The 18527-nt window shown below is 42.7% G+C and overlaps 1 protein-coding gene and 1 non-coding gene across 11 annotated transcripts in view; both read right to left on the reverse strand.

Annotated features, from left to right (window-relative positions):
* Positions 1–8587, reverse strand: part of NCOA2 (nuclear receptor coactivator 2) — a 272679-nt gene extending 264092 nt beyond the window's left edge. For 2 of the 10 annotated variants that reach the window (XM_033407126.2, XM_004280587.4), the window contains exon 1: positions 7757–8587. The gene's annotated coding sequence lies outside the window, so the exon portion shown is untranslated. The other 8 variants (XM_033407121.2, XM_033407122.2, XM_033407120.2 and 5 more) reach the window with 6 other exon arrangements.
* A 9593-nt stretch (positions 8588–18180) lies between these two features.
* On the reverse strand, positions 18181–18284 carry LOC117196901 (U6 spliceosomal RNA). The gene has a single exon (XR_004477327.1). It is a non-coding gene; the product is annotated as a U6 spliceosomal RNA (small nuclear RNA).
* Positions 18285–18527: the final 243 nt, after the last annotated feature.

The raw sequence follows: 18527 nt of genomic DNA on the forward strand, positions 1-18527 counted from the left end.
TTGACAATAACTGAAAAGCTTTTCATTATTAAGCATATTAACAAGAGAATTAGAAATGTTAAGCTAAATTAATATTAAATATTCCTACAAATGCTACTGTACCACCGAAGGTAAGGAAAGTCACTTCATCTTTGATTCCTGAGCTGATTTTATAAGTGGGAGCCATCTGCCAGAAAAGACCATCCTCATTAGATGGGTGCTTCCAGGGACAGAAATCAGGCAGCAACAACAGCAGCTCCCAGAACCCCCTCACACCCCGCAAGCCTTGGAAGATGTGGGGTCACATTTCCTGTGGACCCACTAAATGAATAATAGAAAATACCATGCCTTATATTTTCATCTCTGACAACAGGGCTTCAGACCCGGCAGCTGGAACACTAAAAGCAGTGCATTGCTGATCCCCACACGTGCACAGGTGAAAGAGTTCCCTGAAAGCTCTCCCCGCTCCCTGCAAACAATTGAGCAGACAGAAGAATTCCACAAATAGCAGAGCAGAAGTCAGATGACTGAATATATTACCAGCCTCCTTTGGGGACTACAATATCTCAACACTGAGTCACCCATGCTACACGGGTTGCAAAAAACCCTGCAAAACATACATCACACAATTACCACCTAACGGTTAAACGTGCTAGAATTAAATATACATTAAAGGAACAAGAAGCCGAATGTCTATACCAGTGCTTCATTGGTCCTAAACCTCTATCTAGAGGGCTGTCTCCATCTCTTTTCTACCTCTCACCCACAATGGAGTTTTCTCAAGCTTATTTTCTGAGCTTCTGATTGTGAGAAACAATAGGCAACTTGAATCTGCTTTTTCAAAATACACTCCTACCCCTTTTTCCTTTCCCTTTCCCTAGTGGCGAATGATGGATCTGTGTTATCTCCGCAAAGCACTGGATGGGACACATCCACATGAGGCTGCGAGGAAGTGCGGCCGACCGACCATCTAACAAGAACACAAGTTAAGAGGGCGGGGCTAAGGGGCAACGTTGGCCTGGATGCAAATTACTCTCCAGCACTCGGGCTGTGTGACCTTTGGCAAGTTATGTGACAGCTCTGCGCCCCCACTTCCTGAACTGTGAAAGAGGAATGACAACAAGAGCGCCTCCCTCACTGTCTTACAGTGAGAACCAGACAGGAGTATATAGCAAGGGCACCTTATTAGCAGGGCCCCAGGTTTTGACTGGGCACTCAGTAAAGGTTACCTGTTTTGACTTCATCCATTACCATTCTTACTTTTTGAAAATTAAAAGACAAGAAAGAATCCTGCAATTTAGGAACTGTTAAATTCTGGGCCGATGACTAAAAAATCTGGAGACTGCTTATAGATCTTAAGATAAGTATCGACTGTCCAGGTACAGGCTTGCCCTGAGGCAAGGGTTTGGGAGACACAGGCGTACAGAATTTGCAGGACTGGATCTATTCAAACCTATTCATCCTTTTTACAAACCAAACAACCAGACTGAGAGCCTTCTAACGACCTGCAAACATATGTTTTATCAGATTCCAACCAGGAAGACGTTCTCAGACTCACCATTCCCTCTGATATTTATGATTTGTTTCCCCACCCATTGGTCAAGGTTAATTTTTTCCCTGAAGTTTTGCTCAGAGGCACAACTTAATCCCCTTTGGTCTTCATCTCCTCCTGGAAAATGAAGGTAACCTCTACTTCACAGGATTGTGGCAAGAAGGAAGGAATGGAGCACACCTCAAAAAGCCCCTAATAGGCTGTTGGCACTCAGTGACAGCTGCTCTTATCATTTCAGTTGTTCTATTGCTGCTCTCCCAATACAGACATTTTAGTCAAGAGCCAGAATGAGTTACGTCTAGAAAAACTGACAACCACAGCAGAATACCTGTGAAAGGCTGTGCAAGGGAGTTTTCCATCCTTTAGAAACCTACAGTGGTAAGGCCCAGGGTACGTTAGCCTTAAAGGCAGCAACAAGGCACAGACAATCCACAGAAATCAGAGGTCACTGACTGCCTGTCACCTTCATCCAACTATACATTGCCACGTGGACCACACATAACATGATTTCAGGGGAAATAAAAACAAAACTAATGATAAATATTCATACCTTCATTAAACGAAATCTATTTAATAATAAGCTAATCAGTCAAGGGAACATTTAACAACCTTTTTGTTATAAACATTACAATCCTATTTTCAGGGGGGAAAAAAACCCAAACCCAAATCAAAGCAGAATTATCTAGCTTATGTAATTAAAATTAACACATTAAAAGAAAAGATCTTTAGTATGAAAGCAAACTGAAAATTAAGGTGAACACATCCCTTTCCACCCTTCCCCCACCAAAACAAATCATCACCCACTGTGTGTTCCCCCTTTAATCACAGGTTTGCAATGGATGGTTTATACTATAAAAGGAAACTGCCAAAGCTGAGACACTCAAAACTCAACAAATAACTGAACAAACAAATGAAACAATGGTTAAATGAGGCAAGGATGCAAAAACAGGATCTAAAAAGCCCAAAATGAGAGTTAACCTGGCCATGAGGAACTCCATCAGGAACTCTTAACAGTTCACAATTGGCTGCCTAAAAAAACATAAATTCTGACAGGATTAACATGCTAACTTCAATTCTCCATGCACCTACCAACTGACACCCAAAGTAAAAACTGTTCTTTCTTTCAGATCCTTTAAGTATTAATAACTATTTAATTACTGCTAATAATGTCTACCTATAAGTAGCTCTCATCTCTTACTTTCTTAAAATTAAGATTCTATGTCCAAAAGCCTCAAAAGCAGGTAAGTCAAACACTGCCATAGGTTCCCTGCTTATTTAATTCTTCTCTAGAAATTTCCAACTAGAGAAACAACTGAAAAGTGTCCTAGAGTCAATGTTTCCACAATTGCATTATATCATCATAGCCACTGGAAGCCAGAAATGTGGTCACTGATGAACATTTCATAGGATAAACACATAAAATCTTTACCCTAACAGCCAAGAGTATTATGATTTAACTGCAGACCATGCAGTCGTTTAATTTCAGATACCTTCACAGCACAACCTTTAAGATTTCCACTTTTTCATAATCACCCTCGCCTCAGTTTTGTAACAGCTAGGAAAACTACATACGTTTCTAAAATATCCACAAAAGTCACATTCTCACCTCTGTTTCAAAATTAGTATCTAGAATCCATAAAGTATGTGTTTTCTTTATACTGTCTGAATTGAGGGCCTGTGACACTAAAACCATATTGTACGGCTTTTCCAGACATTACTTTCAACAGACTTTAAAGAGTAATATGACATAATATTCTTTCTACAGTTAACAATTCATAAACCCTTCTACAAGCCTGTAAAAAACAAAAAAGGAAATAAACACAAATGCCAAAAGCTTTTTTGTTTAGAAAACAAGGCATAGAGGTAAAATTAGCCTGCAATACGAAAGTGTATAAAAAAACTGAGTAAGGGGGGGGGTTGTTCTGTTTCCCTTAGTTTTCGTTATTAGTATGTAAACATAGTCTGATTATTTCATAGGGGGAGAGATCCTGATTCGCTGCTCATTTTATGATTTACTGCAATAAAAGACCAACACCTTAAAGCAACTGACTTATTTTCTCCCTCCTATTCTCTTAATTTAAAATTGATAGAGCACGTAATAACATAAATTGCCAAACAAAACTATAAACACAAAACATTGAAAAGCTAACAATTTCTTAAATAGCAGTTTTGCTATAAAAATAGTGAAGCATTAATTATGCATTTAAATAATTTCAATCATGACATAATAATGGTCAAAATATCAAATAAGGACACACTGTGCATTTCAGAAAACTAATCTTCTAGAAAAATTGTTTAAAGAGCCCCCCTTTGTTTTGGTACCCAACATCCTAATGACTGCTTAAAAGCATCCCTTTTAAACTCAATTCAATACAAACAATTTTTCCTAAGAAATCCAAGCTGTCAACTTATGGGTCACATTTCAACCTGATGTGATTTGAAACAGCTAAGGTACTGAATCCTTAAATATAGGGTGTGTAACGAAAGCACTGTTCATAGGTCCTTGCTTCTGAGGCTTGCAAAGCTTTAATAAGATACAACTAAAGATAAAGCCAACCAAGGAGCACTGCCCCTTTATGTGCTCACACAGCAGCCCAAGTTCCCCTCTGATCTTCACATTTTAGGTTTCTAGTAAAACGCACCTCTAACACTGAGCAAAGGTCATGTAAATTATATTTAACCAATGAAGGGTTAAAATCAGAGCTAAACTACCTAAAAAATATTAAATTCATAATTGGTAAGCTCCTTTCTAACCTCTGCTTCAGTATCCTGACATCTAAAACTCCTCTGTTAAGACTGAAATTCCCTGGAGGAAGAAGGCTCAGATCCAGTCTGAGAGCACACAATGGAATCACAGCTGACGATGCACATCTTTTTCTAGATGTCTCCATATGCTTGAGAGGTTTTTTTTCCCCCTAGCAGGCATTAGGGGACTTGCTACTCACTGCCACCAAGAATCTGAGAACATTCTCAAGGATTATTGTAGAGAAGGAGTAAAATAATGTGTTGCTCTTGAGCATACAAAAGACACATGTTAGAGTGGCCTTCAGTAGCTAAATTAACTAATGACGGGGCAGTTTTGAATGTTGTCAAATTTTGAACGTTGTTTAATTTATAGTACTCCCTACTTCTAGCAGCTAAATGTTTATCTTCACAGTTTTTACTATTTTATCACTAAAATAACACCTCAAGGGCTAGAGCAAAATGCAATTAATTTTTGTCTATATGGACACTTACAATTATACTGGATGGGAATTCATGGTAAATACTGTTCCCTAAAACTATAGACCCCTAAATTCTTTCTTAGTAACCCAGTATTATTAAAAGCTCAAGAAACCAGTATACATAAGTATCATGCACATAAAATGCCTCAAAAAAACAAAACAAATCCCTCCCAAGATTAAATTCAGGGGATACTCATCACAAAATGAACAGATGTATTCTCACGCTAGTATTATTCATTCTTTGAACTCCCAAAGATTCTACAAATTCCAGTTGGAAAAAGGAGCCTTGCTGCTGTCAATGTGCACTAACCTCCCCAACAAAGAACAGGAGCACGCACAAGCACACGCACACACGCACACGCGCGCGCGCGCGCACACACACACACACACACACACACACACAGCATCGCAGCAGCAGCTGCTGTCTTTTTAAAACACTGCTATTCCTGCAGAGCAACCTGTGATCTTTACAGAGAACCGAAGACCTATCCTCCCTATTCTGAAAAGTCAAGAGTTGAGGAAGTCACTAGACTGTAGCCAACAAACAGTGTAAAATAACCAAAGATGTCTCCTAACCTTGCAAAAACCAAAAAAGTACCCACACACTGTACCATTCAGTTGTGTTTAAGCAAACTAAAATAATTTATTTTGAAGAATCTTTTGTGTGGGAGTAATCTGACAAACTACATTTTACTCTCTTTCTGTAGACAAATATTCTTTGACCAGCTTGTTCCTTAAATACCAACGCTTTAGGTTTCAAACAGTGATGCTTTGGTTCCTAACTTCATTTTGTTTACTTAAGAAAGAGCAAAAAAACAGAAAACATAAAATGCATACCATAAACCACAACTTTTTTTTTAAATGTCATCCCAAACACCGAACTTCCAAGTGTACTTTGGAAACTGGCGCTCTAGTTAATCAGGGAACCAGTAAAGCCATTACAAACAATGATGCTTTACACTCCCAATAATCAACTGACGTGAGTTTTTCCCGATGCCTTCGTTTTCAGAGAACCCTTTCAAATTTCATTGTCCCCACGCTGGAGTAGCTGAGTGAAACTGAGATAGAGATAAACAGATAACTCCTATGATCCTCAGCACGTAAACCGAGCGCTGAGGTCCAGAACGCGATCACTACAATATATGCCATTTTAGAAACGGGCCTCGGACAGTTACTGCCACATCTTAAGTGCCTTTTAGACTTCGTCGTGTCTAAGACAACGTCTCTGGTGGTACCAGAGATACACAATATCTCGTGCAAACTACGTTGCCTCCCCCGGTCAGAGCCCCCGTAAGTGACGCTACCCCACAGATCTAGGAGCGGGTGACCAGGGATGTGCAACAGTGGAGAGCTCTTGGCGTCTCCATGACTCCCCCGCCCCGCGCGCAACTCCTCTCTAACTGGTCCAGAAGAAGCCCCGCCCCCTCCCTTCCTCCAGCCCCCGCGATTGGCTTATCGACACCCGGCAGGTCAGTTCCCTGCCTTCGATTGGCTCACTGTCCCATCACTCACACGCAGCGAGATTCGGGTCGGTGGGAGGGGAAGGCGTTGGAGGAGGTGGAGTGGGAGTGGGATTAGAGGACGAGGTGGCGGAGGAGGGCGTTCAGGCTCGGTCCCCGGTTTAGGAAAGTTTCCCCTACCAGTGACAGACCCGGACGGCGCTAGGCCCGGTCCACCTCCGGGCCGGTGCAGGGCGCTCGGATCCCCGATTCCCGCCCCTCGGTCCCGCAGGCCCCGGAAACCACTAGGGGGAGGGGGAAGAGGGAGGGACCAGTTAACCAGGGACCGACCCACCCCCGATCTCGGAAGAGGCGCCTCCGGGACTCCCCGGAGGGGCGGGGGGCGGGGAGCTCCTGCGCGCAGCGAAGACCCTGACCCCCTCCCCCAGCAGCCCCCGGAGGCCCGAGAAAGAAGTGTCCCCGGGCCCGAGGCGTGACCGTCGCGAGCCGGCCGGGAGGGCCCCTCCCGCTTCCCGCCTGGGGGCCCTGAGGGCCTGTCCCTTCAGGGGCGGGGAGATGGGGGAGAGAAAAGGGGGCGCTGGCGAGCCAACCCGGAACCTCCCGGACCGCCTCCCGCCCCCAGCCCCGGCCCCTGCGCGCCTCCTGCACACACGCCCGCACCCAGAAAGTTAAGTCAGGGGCGAGCCGGGCTCGGCGCCGCCGCGGTCCGGCCCCCGGCTCCCCGCCCCCACCGCGGCCCGGCCTGCTCGGCCCGAGCGCGCCGCCCGCCCCGCCCGCCCCAGCTCCTTCCCGTCCGCCCGCGGCGCCCGGCGCCCCTCGCCCCCAACCCCCGGCGCTGACACGGGCCCGGCCCAGCTGCCGGGCCGCGGATCCCCTCCTCCCGGCGTCTCACCCAGCTGGCCGCCCCTGACACGGCGCTTCACCTTCACACACCCCCGAGCACTTCCCAAGTCCTGCCTCCCCTCGCCCGGCTCCCACCCTGCGCAGCAGTCGCTCCGCGTTTCCATGAAAGAATGCACCTTCGGCTTCACCTTTCCGTCCCTGCCTCGCGTCCCCCGAGGGCGCAGGAGACGCGCTCCTCGCCGACCCGCACCGGGCAGGGCGGCGGGCGTCTCGCTCCTCGGGCGGGGGCCGCGCCCGCGCCCCCGGCCTCCCCGCCGCGCCTCGGCTCTCACCTCTCGCCGGCGCCGCGGGCTGCAGCCTCCGCCCGCCTCGCGCTCCGGGACTCGTCTCCCGAGCTCTGGCAAAGCGCTGGAGCGCCTCCTTTCTCTCCCAGGGACTCCGCGTCTCCCTGCCGCTTCCCGCCCTCCCCACCCCCCAAGCCCCAACTCCCCAGCCTCGCGGCGCCTCCGGGATGCAACTCGCGTTTTCCGCGCACCGGGGCAGCGGTCGCCGCACACAAAACAGCCCTCTCGGCGGCGCGCGGCTCTGCCCGGCTCGGCGCAGGAAGGGCAGACGCGGCCGGGGGTGGGGACGCGGCGCCCCCCGCCCGCCGCCCGCCTCCCGCCCGCCCTCGCGGCCCCCAGGGAAGGCACGGTTACCGGCTCGGGTCGGTCACGCCGTCAGGTGCCGGCTGCCGTCGGCGCTGACCTTCGCCGCCGAAGCTGTGGCTGAGGCTGCGGCCGCCATGTTCCCGTGTTAATAACTGCTGCCTGGTTGTTTATTTCAATGGAGATCCTCCCCCAACTCCCTCCTCCTCCTCCTCCTCCTCCGCGTCTCCGCACTTGCCGAGAGAGACACAGACCGCGCAGAGCTCGCGATTAGGGGAGGGGGCTCGGGAGCCAGGCAGTCCCTCCCCCCTCCTCCCTGGCCGTGGCCGCAGCCAAGTCCTGTCACTGGGGAAAGGACGGAGCGGAAACTTGCGTCCCGCGCCCCCGGGGAGGGGGCAAAGGTGGACGGAGGGTTCTCCGGGGAGCAGACCCTGGCCGCGGGGTCCGCAGCATCTCCGTCGGCGGAGTCCTCTAAGAAGGCGACCTGCGGAGAGGTGAAGAGTGAGGAGAGAAAGGAGAGGGGACAAAATGGGTGACTGTGGTAGAGGGAGGGTGACCTATGGGTGACTGGAAGTGAAGGGAGAGTAAACAGATGACTCCATGGGAGGGCAAAGGGCAGTGCCAAAAAGAACGAGTGGATGGGACAGGCCGGGGCTGCAGAGTGGAGGCAGTGGGATCTTGGGGCTGCAGACGGCGGGGCACATGCCCCCGCACGAAGATCGGAGAGAGCCCAGTGCCAGGTTCGCCCCGGGAGGAACCTCCTGCCCGCACTCCGCCCGGGCCCCTCGGCCAGCAGCCTGCACCCCTAGGGCGCACCTCGCACGCCCGCGTCTGCTGCTGCGCCCTGGAGGCGCCCGTCGTCCATCAATTCAACCTCGGCCCCTAAGACGATAGGCTTCTCCAGTTGCAGCCGCATCTGAAGAGGGGATGGAGTGGCGCGACCGTGCGAGGCGAGCTTAAAAGGGTGCCACCCAGCAATTGCATGATAAAGCAAAAGGACACACAGTGTAATAAAGCCTGACCTGGTTGAGCATTCTTGTCACGACATGAGTCACAAAAGTTTTTTAGTGGAAAGTCCACTTTCTAGACAGAAAGTGATGTTGGGGGATGCAGGAGAGTTGCACTGAAAATTAGAAGAGAAGCCTCATAAAGGTTACTTGGATCAGTTTTATGCTTTGGAAAAGCAAGTTCTTCACAACCCAGATACATTTCGTCCGAAGAAATCAGCAACATTTGTCCAACAAATTTCCCTATTTTTGGTCTTAAAATAAGAAAGGTCACTTGCCATAGACAATAAAAGTGTTTACTGAACACTTACTATGTGTCTGGCACTGTGCTAAGTGATTTATACATTTTGATTATTAAGCCTTACAAAGTAATTACCATTTTTAGCCTTCACAAAAAAATGAAGCTTAAAGAAGTAAAGTAATTTGCCTAGGGTCATACAGCTGGGAAGCTGGAGAAGATTTGAGCCCAGTTCTGGCAGACTCCAGAGCCCACACTTTTAATGGTGTCTTCAACATCAAGTTTGTGGGAGTAACACCAATTTTCTTTCGGGAAAGAAAAAAAAAACGTGTGTATGCGTGACTATGGATAGAAAATGTCTGGAAGGCTATAACAAATTGTTAGCACTGGGGAGTATGAGTGGGTGTGTAATGGAGTAGTACTTCCACTTTTATTTTGTACACTATAGTGTTTAAAATGTTTGCATTCACCATGTATTAATTTAATAAATTTTTGTAGATTATTTTAATTACATGGCATAACAGAATAAGGTTTCCTGAAAACCCGAAGCTCTCCAAAAAACTGGGGAAGAAATGGGAAATGGAGGGTTTTTTAATGACCTGTTTTCTTCCCCAAATCCTCATCCATAGTATTCCTACAATGAGGTAGTAGTCGCCTGAGGTCTGTCACATTGCTGGACTCCAATTTCCTTTCCTGTCATCACCCCCAACTCTGAGTTGTGATAAAGAAAAGACTCTCCTTCTGGCTTTCTACTCCTCTTTTGGCAGAAGTCCAGAGTTCATCAATACTCTGCAACAGTAGATTTCACACCTTCAAAAACCACCCATGATATCTGTGCAAATTAATGACTCCCATTGCATTTCCATGTTACTCAATAAAACTTACTCAAGATACATGACTGTGTCTATAAAAATAAAACAAACAAAAAAATCTGACAGCTTAGCATAATGAGTTGCCTCCAGCTGCTAATCGGTTGCCTCAGGCCTTGAGGAATCCTATAACTTCTGCTCTCTTCTACAGCCTCTGGTCTCCCTCAACACTTCATGTTGTAGTTATAACAATATTCTGTCTTGCACTGGAGTTGTTTATATATTGTCTTTCTCTTTCACTAGATCGTAAGCTATTCAGGGCCCGGAACCATGTCTTGTTCTTGTTTTTACATGCTATAGCTCCTAACAAGATCTCATATAATGTTTGCTGTTTATGTGAATCTGTAAAATGTAAACAACAGTATCCAATCGGTCTTCATGTCCGTTTCCCCAACTCACCCTCCAATACCTTGCTCTTAAAACGTATTTATAAAAAATGTTTTCAGTATTTTGAAGGAATTTAGATTTCTGTAAGACCTCAGAATAATTGTTTAGGAAAACCAGCCGTAAGTATTGGTGAATTATCATGTGACAATGTAACATGAAAAGGAAGAAAAGTAAATAAGTTGGCTTAATTATTCAGTCAAAGAAAAAATAAACAAAAGCAAAGATATAGGAACTGGATATATTACCAACAGAGAACAACCCAATAAGGAAAAAATGTGGGTGCAAATCGTAAAGGGGAAGGAAATTATTGAAATTTAGTAGAAGCAGAAACAACACACCATGGATGGATGAGGCAAGTAGACAAAAACCAAAAAGAAATGTCAGCCAAATCACAAATGCAACTTAAAGTAGTAAAGAAAATAATTTATATAGTTAATAACACACCTAAGAAAATCAGGACAATGTGAATACTATAGGACAAGAAATTCTATTTTGTCTGCCTTCTCTTCCTCATTCAACTTCAAGTTACTTTCTTCATATATAAACTATATAAAAATGGAAGATTCAATATGTTTTTTTATTATTACTACTAGCATGCTTCATGATATAATGAGAGGTAACACAGTGTGGTAAGAAGAGCTAGAAAAGATAGGCAAACATATGAACTGCGCTTTGCTACTTAATATGTGACTAAATATCTGTTTGCTCATCTGTATAATTGTTGCAAGACTCAAACAAAATGGTATAAATAAATGTGCTTTGTTAACTCTTAAGTTCTTTATACTAATGGAATATTATTATGTTGATTAGATCCACGCATAGCACAGTTATCTCTATTTCGGTGTTCAAGTTATAAAAACAAAAAAAATTATCGTTCATTCTATTAAAAATGTAATCACTGGGGCTTCCCTGGTGGCGCAGTGGTTGAGAGTCCGCCTGCCGATGCAGGGGACACGGGTTCGTGCCCCGGTCCGGGAAGATCCCACATGCCGTGGAGCGGCTGGGCCCGTGAGCCATGGCCGCTGAGCCTGTGCTCTGCAACAGGAGAGGCTGTACCAGTGAGAGGCCCCCAAAAAAAAAAACAAAAACAAAAACAAAACAAAACAAATAAAATAAAATAAAATATAAAAATAAAAAATAAAAAATAATCACTGGATGGGGGGAATCAGTTAAGACATTTGTTTGACAATTTGATTATTGAAAAAAACAACTGTTTGACCAAATGTTTCATTCTTATTGTCTGCTCTCTCCAAATCCCTTAAATATTATAGCTACCATAAATGTGTCTGATACAGGTCAAGCGTACTACATATATTTTTATTTCTAATCAAAGTAGGCATTATATGTATTATTATTCTCATTTTACATATGAAAAAAATGAGGTTCAGAGAAGTTAATTTATGCAAGATCATAGAGCTGCCTTTGCAGCATGGCTAACAGATTGTGCTAAAATTCTTTTCTTCATCACTGAAAATCTCTACTACTCTAAGCAACACATTGTCTTCATCCTTATTTCCTTAGGACCTATAACAACTCCTAGAACACAATGCAAGCTCAATAAATGATTGTGAAATGAATAAATCAATGAATGAGGGGTTCCATTCAAACCACACTACACACTGTCACAAGATTAATATTCCCACTTGTATTTCTTTCCCACTTGAAAACTCTTAATAATCCTTAATTGCCTACAGAATGCAATTCAAATCCTTTACCTTATATTCAAGACCATCTTCAGTAGGACCCTAACTGCTTTTTCTAGCAGTAACAGCAACAAAATACTTAATACACCCTCACTCATTCCAGGGTGTCCTGGAAACAAACTGACATGAATTTCAATCTTGGCTCTTACTAACTGTGTGAACTTCAGCAAGTTATTTAGCCTCTCTGCAAATTCTATCCTGTGCAACAAGGTAAGAAAATGAAAAGGAAAGAAGTAAAACCATCTTTATTCATTGATGATGTGAGTGTATACATAAAAAATTCAAAAGAGCCTATAAACTATTAAAATGAATGTAAGATACAAGGTCAACAGTCAGAAATTGTATTTCTATATACTAGGAAGAAACAACTGGAAAATGACGTTTTTTAAAATAAAAACATCAAATACTTAGGAATATATTTAACCAAATTACTATTGGCATTTTTTTTAATGGAATAAAAGAGAAGTTCCTGGGCTTCCCTCGTGGCGCAGTGGTTAAGAATCTGCCTGCCAATGCAGGGGACACAGGTTCGAGTCCTGGTCTGGCAAGATACCACATGCTGTGGAGCAACTAAGCCCGCACACCACAACTACTGAGCCTGCGCTCTAGAGCCCGCAAGCCACAACTACTGAGCCCGTGTGCCACAACTACTGAGCCTGCGCGCCTAGAGCCTGTGCTCCACAACAAGAGAAGCCATGGCAATGAGAAGCCCACACACTGCAACGAAGAGTAGCCCCCACTCGCCGCAACTAGAGAAAGCCTGCGCGCAGCAACGAAGACCCAATGCAGCCAAAAAAAATAAATAATAAATAAATTTAAAAAACAAAGTTTATAAAAAAAAAGAGAAGTTCCTCAATAAAATGAACTGTACGCACAAAAAGCCTATAACAAATGTCATACTCAATGGTGAAACATTTACACCTGCTCCTAGAGATTGGGAAAGAGAATTGGAAATAGAATGTCCACTGTTACCATCTGCATTCAATATTGTACAGTAGATTCTAGTCAATGCAATGAAGAAAAAAATGATATAACTATCACTAAGGAAGAAATAAAACTGTCATTATTTGCAGATGGCATGAACGTTTATGTAGAAAATCCAAAAGAAGCAACAAATGATTAGAATTAAATTTTAGAAGATCTCTGGAATGGAAGGTTAATATACAAAATACAGTTGTATTTTTATATATTAGAAACAGAAAATGAAAACTTGAAATGTAAATTGAAAAGCTTTTTGGCAAAATCCATTAAAGCTGAGCATTTCTGCTTTATGACCCAATAATTCCACTCCTAAGTATATACCCAATAGAATTCATTGACTGAAGAACGAATAAATTACAGTGTTTTTGCTCAATGGAATACTATATTGAAATTTAAATGAACACACTATAGCTCCATGCAATAAAGTGGATAAATCATATAAAAATAATCTTGAGTAAAAGGAGCTGGATGTAAAAGAATACTACTGTATAATGTCATTACATAAGATGGAAGATGGATAAGACTAATCTATAGTGATAGATACCAGGACAGTCGTTACCTTTTTTGGAGTAGGTGGTGCCTGGGAGAGCACATGAGGGAGATTTGGAGATGTTGAGAATATCCTATTCCTAATCTGAGTGGAGGTTACTTGGACGTGTTCATATCATGAAACATTGTGTGCACAGCTCATTCAAGGTATAAACATGACCTGTGTACCTACCTATATATATTAGACTTCAATTAAAAAGGTGTTATTGTTGTATGCATTTACTGATGGTTCCCTAACTCAACTGCTAGTGCCTTAAAGACAGGGACCATATTTTAGATTTCTTAATATCCCACACAGATTTTAGCACTTCAACTTCCTAAAATGTTACTTTACTTAGCATAAGTAGGTACAGGCGCCAATAAAGTTTATTTAGTTTTAGTAAAAGTATAAATAATAGTAAAACAACATGCATATATACACATATATATACAAATATAATCAATTTAAAAAGTGTTGACAGGGGACTTGGTGGTCCAGCAGTTAAGAATCCGCCTTCCAATGCAGGGGACGCGGGTTTGATCCCTGGTCAGGGAACTAAGGTCGCATATGCTGCGGGGCAACTAAGCCCACTTGCTGCCACCACTGAGCCTGCGTGCTCTGGAGCCCAAGGGCCACAACTAGAGAGAAGCCCGCATGCCACAACGAATGGCTCGCGCGCTGCAACTAAAACCCGACACAGCCAAATAAATAAATAATTTTTTTTTAATTAATGTGTTTATAAAAAAAAAGTATTGCATGTTTCTACAATTCTCCTTTCTCTTATGTTTACCTTGACTAACTCGAAAATAAAGATGTCTATTAAAAATAGAAACTAATAAAAATTAAACGTACTCTAATAAGAGTTGGTCAGCTGTTGATCTCATCTCACTTAACATAAAGGTTCATGCAGGTAGGCTGAGAGGAGTCTTAGAATAAGAAGTAGGTTCTAGATCAGAATCTAAGCCCATAAACAGCGTGACTTAAGCACTTGGTTAGTTGGTTTGGTTGGTGGCATCTTTGTATTGTGGCGAAATATATATAACCTAAAAGTTGCCATTTTAACCTTCTTTTTTTTGCTGTACGCGGGCCTCTCACTGTTGTGGCCTCTCCCGTTGCGGAGCACGGGCTCCGGACGCGCAGGCCCAGCGGCCATGGCTCACGGGCCCAGCCGCTCCGCTGATCTTCCCGGACCAGGGCACGAACCCGTGTCCCCTGCATCGGCAGGCGGACTTTCAACCACTGTGCCACCAGGGAAACCCATTTTAACCATTTTTAAGTGTACAATTCGGTGGCATTAAGTACATGCACATTGCTGTGCAAACACTATCCATCTCCAGAATGTTCTCATGAAAATGTTCTGGACGTGTTATCAAGGACTCAGTTTCCTACTTCAGGACTTTTTAAGATCCCATGCAGTTTGGAAATACTGTATCAGGGAGCTAAAGCTCACTCAGAGGAAAAAAGATGCCTTTGGTTAAAATGCAAGATTTTTATAAAATCCTGGGTATGAAGGGGAATGACTGTGTTCAATTTTAGCTAGGACAGAAAAAATATCTTCGTGAAAAAGAGTGCATCTGAATAACAGCTCTTCTTCCTTAGGAGAACCATCTTCTTGCTTCTTTTGAAATAGGCTTCTATAAATGTGGACCACTTGACAAATAGTCCTACTCACCACAGAGCCCGCATTCTAACAATATTTCTTGGGCTTTAAAATATAAAACTCTGTTTTTATTCAAAACATTTACAGGGTCAGTGTTATATTTTAATTAGTCTATTATTTATGAATGTCAGTTTTTGACATCCTTGATGAAATGCCTAGGTTCCTGGCTTGTTTTATTTTGTTTTTAGGTTTTCCCCAAGATGATTATGACGTTTCAGACACACAACTACCTGAAAGATTGCAGTTGTTCTCTTGCCTCATCCTCTTAACCCTTTTAGATGATTAATGTCCTAGTTCTTACACTGAGTGGCAGGCATGTGGATATTTATTGTTCTTTATATCTGTCATACATGTTAGAAATATTATTTTGTATATATTCAGTATTTAATAAAAACAAAAAAATTCCTTCTATGATATAAATTTTACTTAAGCACATTCTTTTGTTACAAAATAAGAAAAGCTAGTACTTAGATCCTGTATTTCTTTTAGACTAAGTTTTAAAATAAACTACTAATACTGGATACTTTCTAATACACTCAATCCCTGATTTATACATGGCCAACGAACCACCTAAGACTGGCACGGTTTTTACTTGACTGGAACTCTCTTCTCTTTTTGCCTCTGCCTAGAGGTTTTCCAACTCATGTTTCCTCCTCCCTCTCTCTACTATGAGCTGCATAGACAGCTTTTTCTTTCCCCTGCGTACTAGTGGTTTCATTTACAACATCACCATTTCCTTGTATCTGAGCCCTCTGCCTCTCAAGAGTTTTGCTGTTTGTTTGAACCCCTGCTGCCATCCCTAAGATAAAACACCAAACACAGTTGAGTTTGAAGACTCTTCTGCACTGTAACCACATAACCCCAAGGTTCACCATTTGAATCTAGACACGCTTAACAGAGTCCCTTTCCAAATGCAGCAGATTAAGTTCTAGTTTTCCACAGAAACACACACATGATGGTTATGTTCTGTTACTACTATGGTGCTATTCTGGATTTCACAGGTTTTATCAGGGCAGCTCTGAGAATCTAAACCCCTTGCAAAACCTTGTTTCCATAGAAAAATATGTTCTGCCTCACAACCAATCAGTGAACAACTAAACTTTTGAAATAAATCCATGAGGACTGCCTGTACTTTTCATCTGAGACTTCAAAGCCTTTCACAAAAACATCATTTTAAAAAAAAAAGCCATTTTGCCATAGCTAATAGTTATTAAAGGACTTATGTTCACAACTAAGAAGTGTGTGCTAACAACCCTTGGACACGAAATGCTGGAGATAATGTACAAATTATTACCGGGGGTACTGGATATGCTTCTTTCCATTTATTAATTCAACACAAAGTTACTGAGTTCCTATTCTGTGCAAAGCATTATTCTCAGTACTGGAGACCAAGTACTGAACAAGACAGGGAACAGCCTTACCTTAATGGAATTTACAAGTGATGTGCCTCATACTGGCACTTAATAAATACCTGTTGAATGAATTATTGAATGTGGCTAAGAAAACCATTCGAATATGATAAATATTTGTTTTATAAAAATTAAGTGAAATCAGTGAATGGAGGGGTTGCAGAATGCAGAATGTAAATTAGACAGGAATTTGTTCCAGCAGTCAAGGTTAAAATATTTCCTTATTATAACAAAGCAATACTGGGTAGGAGTGTTGGGTGATCACAACCAGAAGGCTAGTACCTCTACCATCCACATGGCCTGCACTTTGCAGAGCACTGGTTAGAAGACAAGGGCCACCCCACCACTACCTCTATACCTTTCTGCAAATTATGACTCTGAGACCAAAGTATATTTTATCTACAAGTAAAAACTGAGACTCAGTCTCAGTTTATGGTGGCATGTTAACAATGAACCCAATTTTACCAAATGGAAGAGGGTTTAGTCTAGAATAATGGGGTTGCATTTTAAATCCCATCTTCATAGATATTTGTAATATACTTCTTCTTTATGATATCACGTATGATTGCAATCCCCCAACAGGAAATATTGAGACAGAGAGAGAGAGATTTCAAGGAATTGGCTCATGCAATTATGGGTGCTGGTAAATCCAAAATTTGCAGGGCAGGCCAGCAGGCTGGAAACTCCAGCAGGAGTTGACGTCTCAGACTTGGGTCTGAAGGCAGCCTGGAGACAGCTCCTTCCTTCGTGGGAAGCTCAGTCTTTTCTCTTAATGCCTTCAACTGATTAGATGTGGACCACCTACATTATGGACAGTAATCTGCTTTACTCAAAGTCTACTGATTTAAATGTTAATCACATCTAAAAAAATACTTTCACAGCAACATCTAGACTGGTGTTTGGCCAGACAGTTGGGCATAATAGCCTAGACCACTTGACACATAAAATTAAGCATCACAGTTCCCTGCTTATCAACTTGATATTCATATACATCTCCATAAACGATAATTTCCAAATAAAGACTATAACAAAGTCATACTTCTGCCTAACATGATACAACTATCCTGTGTACAGCTGAAAGCACACTAACCCTTTCCCTAAGAAGAAGATCCAAAATCCTCGGGTGATATTCACTCTTCTTCTTGATATCCTGTAACTTTATGATGTAAAGTTAACAATACTTAAATACTATGATGTACAGTTAATATATTTATGTTATATGATAAGGGGATAAGGGAGGGAAGAAAACAAAGGTAGACAGATAGATACACACATACAGACAGACACACATGCATACTTATATACATATACATATAAGCATATTCATAATAAAAAAAGCAGAAACACATAACAATTACAGTCCTCATTTCTGTAACTGGTCACATGGTCATAGCTGGTATTGATAACTACATCCAGCCAAGCAACTTGGCTGGTTGTGGTTCTTTTTTTCTTTCTTTTTTTTTTAATTGAGGTATAGTTGATATACAATATTATATGTTTCAGGTATACCACATAGTGATACACAATTTTCAAAGGTTATACTCCATTTCTAGTTATCATAAAATATTGGCTATATTCCCTGTGCTGTACAATATATCCTTGTAGCTTATTTATTTTATACATAGTAGTCTGTACGTCTTCATCCTCTTCCCCCATCTTGCCTCTCCCCACTGGTAACCACTAGTTTTTTCTAAAAATAGGGGACGCTTCAAGAATTTGAGCATCATCCTTGTGCAGGGGCCATGCTAATCTCTGTATTATTCCAATTTTAGTATATGTGCTGCTGAAGCGAGTACTGGTTGCAGTTCTTTACCCAGTAGAGTGACCCCAACCTTCATTCAGGAAGCATCTGGGCCATTAATAGACCTGCCTGAATTAGATTGTTGTAGTTTTCCATTGACTTTAATCCAGGGCATGTCACTAAGACAAGCCCTAAGGGATCTCGTGAATTCTAGACGTACCCTGCCTTACCGCCATTGTTTGTAGCAATCTAATTTCCTCTTGGTAATCAGAATCAATCACCCCAGCCAGTACAGTAA

The sequence above is a fragment of the Orcinus orca genome, chromosome 17, assembly GCF_937001465.1.
Source record: "Orcinus orca chromosome 17, mOrcOrc1.1, whole genome shotgun sequence".
NCBI classification, from domain to species: Eukaryota; Metazoa; Chordata; class Mammalia; order Artiodactyla; family Delphinidae; genus Orcinus; species Orcinus orca.